General features: G+C 37.2%; 1 pseudogene; it reads right to left on the bottom strand.

Moving 5' to 3' along the window:
- Positions 1 to 1,066: 1,066 nt before the first annotated feature.
- On the bottom strand, positions 1,067 to 1,989 carry LOC101562794 (annotated as a pseudogene).
- Positions 1,990 to 3,401: the final 1,412 nt, after the last annotated feature.

The following is a 3,401-nucleotide window of genomic DNA, read 5'->3' as shown; positions in this document are numbered from 1 at the left end:
TCTCCCTGGTCCCAACCCTATCTATTTGGCTCACAATAGTAAACCAAAGTTTGATCAAGGATGAATATCCAAATGTATTTTTTCATTAAAATTTCTCTTCCAGCCAATACCTAAACAGTTTCACTAATACTTTCAATTAAATGTTCTTTTTTAATGTTTTTCCCATCACTTGGATATATGTAAATTTTTTCAAGCCAAATAAAAGCATTTTCTTTCCTACTCTTTAAAAAATTATTTTTAAAAATCTACTTCAATAATTTTTTAGTTGGTACATAGATAATTTTCCACTTTATAAAGAATATCCAGAATAGCAGAAAAAATATAAAATGTATAAAGAGTCCTCCCCAAGTAATTAAGCGCACTTGAAATTTCCTTCTGTATACACTATGTGCTGCCCGCTGCCCAGGCCAGCGTGAAGAGAGCCCTCACATCTGGGTAACTCATGCTCATAAGTGTCCGTGCACACAAGGATTTGCATTCTCCAAAACACGAGGTTTTTCTGGTTGTATATCTAAACATTTATTTGTATTTCAAAGCTAACTTAAATTAGAAGGTAAATACATTTTAAAAATTTTGTGGGTGAAGCTCATTGAGCTATGAGATCTGCCTAGTGATAAGTCACAACTCTCCAGGAGTGTGCTAGGTGTCATAACATCCAAAGTGAAGAGCCTGTGCAGCGACATGCAAGACTGGGAATCCTACACGAGTCACGGGGCATTGGGGTTCAATGGTTATATTAAACTTTTTCCTGTAAGAGAGTATTTCATGATGGACGCAGATTCTGTTTGCTGTCCATGAGTTGCACACACATCACTAGTGCTGCAGATCCACTTTGTGTTCATTTAGAAGCACAAACTTAACTCCAGAAAATATAAAATGTGGAGTATCAATTTGAAGATACACAATACAGACAGTAGTTAAGTGGAACCTGCCTGCAACAATGTTTTTTTTTTTTTTTTCTTCCTTGAAGGCTACAGAAAATCTGCACACAAAGAAACTAATTCTTATCATAGAAAACGCTCCCTTACAAATAGCCAAGGGGTCCAGTCAGATTCCGCAGTGAGTGTTAAGTTGAATCACATTCGATTCCACAAGTATGCTTTCTTGTGTCTGCAGGGTTAGGATCACCTTTTTCTGGAAATACTAGCTTCTCACAAACTTCGTCCTTTATTGGTAAATACTGTGATATTTCATTAGGTTCTGTGAAGAAGGAAGGTGGAATGTGCGTTAAATTAGCAATTTTGCTCTCTCTTTAAGTATATTCTCGTAACATATAGTTCTTGTCAACCTCATGGTAAACCCTTGTGGCGTACATTCTGATAAGCACCCCATCAATTCTCAAGAAAAACCACAACATCAGAAAAAAAAAAAAAACTAGAAGGCATTACTGTTATTTTCACATTCAGACTTGAAACTCCATGATCATGAAGTTCATCCTCAAAACGGAGAACCTCTTCAAAAAATTTAATCTGTTCTCTGGTTTTTGATTTCTCTGTGCCCATATGATCTGTTGTAGGTATAACCTTTATTTTAGGAGAGTCTCCAGGTAATGTTCCTTTATAATCTATTGTATAGGTCCAATCACATGGTTTAACAACTCCTTTAGAGCGCTCACCTTCCGTCCTGCTTTCCTGCCACTCTGCAGCACAAGCTACTTTAAGCACTCCTTGGTAGTTGTTTCCACATTTGAATGCATCTGTAGCGCTGAACTCAATCCCAAAGCCAGAACCTGCTGGATTCTCAACACACTGTCTCCAAACATCATTTCTAGGAGAGATGGCATGTGCGATTCATCCGCTAGCTTCTCCACACCGCTGACTTCATGATGTGGGTCTCGGCCGCCGTCGGCAGACAGGACCCGAGGGAGAAGTTCTGGTGGCTGCTCTGGAAGCCATGGATTACCATGATTGAGGAGCGTGCGACGTGCGTGCAAGGGGCACGTGAGTGGCAGCAGCGGCGGTGGCAGTGGCCAAGAGCACCGGTCCCTGCGCCTCGTTCTGCTTTATCTTTTTTTTTTTTTTTTTTTGGTGGTTATCAGGCAAGCACTTATTCCACTGAGCTATCTCTCTAGCCTTCGTGTGATATTACTTTAATTGATAAAAAGTTATAAGATCCTTATGTGAGGTATACCTGTTTCTTAGAAGAATGAGCATTGATTAGTGCAAACCTAGATTGGAATCTCATTTCTACTATGAATATTATTAAAAAGGGAATTAAAATAGTTAATCCTATTAGCCATACAATAATGATACTTCTCTTTTATATGAGAAAGTTTAATATTCTTTTATTAAGAGTTCAAGTATTTGGGCCAACCAAATAGCCTAGCAGATTAAAGTGTCTGTTTAGGCAGACACAAGGGCCAGGGGTTCGAGCCATGAGTATGCCATGCCAGCCCTGCCCCCAGGGCATGCTGAAACAGACTGGGTGAGGTGTCAAGTACCTATAATCCCAGAACTTGGAAGACTAAAAACAGAAGAATCACTAAGAGTTTGATCTACATAGTGAGACTGTGTAGACCCTGTACTAAATACATAAAAAAAGTTCAAATATTTTTATTTTTACAAGAAAAGAACAGTACAAATAATAATAAAGAATTTCAAAAAAGATCGTAGATTAACAATGGATAATGTATTTTGTATCATCTTCAAAGTTGTTGATAAGATTACAAGATATGGGCATAAAATTTCAATCAAACTGTATATACAAACTGCTCCTTTTAATAAACTAATAGAAATTAGTATATTTATCCTAGCAAATATATATATATATATATATATATGTGTGTGTGTGTGTGTGTGTGTGTGTGTGTGTATTCTCTTTTCCCTTCCTTCTTTTCTCCTTTCCCCCATCCCACTTTCTCTTCCTTTTGCTCCATTTCTTCCCTTTTCATAATATGTATTGTACATTTTGGATTTTATTTACTCTTTCTGATTTTTACACTAGGGACACAGTATGATATTTATGCACATGAAACTGGTTTATTCACTTACAAGCATAATCTCTAGTTTTATCCATTTACCTATGAAAGTCTTGAGTTTATCTGTCTTTATAGCTGAGTAGTATACCATTGTACATAAATATCACATCTTTTTGTAACTTCCTCAGTTGGTGGGCATTTGGATTGTTTCCAGAATTTAGTGTTGACAAATTGCACTCCAATAAACATAGGTGCACACATATCACAGTGGTATGATGTATTCAGTTCTTCAGGGAAAATACCCAGAAGGTAAATAGCTAGGTTAAATGGCACTTCTTTTCTAAGGAATCTCCACAATGATTTTCACAGTGGTTGCACCAGTCTATACTCTCACCAACAGAAGAGGATCCCTTGCTTCCCCACAACCACACCAGCATTTGTTAATGGTTGATTTCTTTCTTTTCTTTCTTTTTTCTTTTTCTTT

The sequence above is a fragment of the Octodon degus genome, unplaced genomic scaffold, assembly GCF_000260255.1.
Source record: "Octodon degus isolate 3935 unplaced genomic scaffold, OctDeg1.0 scaffold00151, whole genome shotgun sequence".
In the NCBI taxonomy this organism is placed as follows: domain Eukaryota; kingdom Metazoa; phylum Chordata; class Mammalia; order Rodentia; family Octodontidae; genus Octodon; species Octodon degus.
This window is presented reverse-complemented; position numbering and strand designations above follow the sequence as displayed.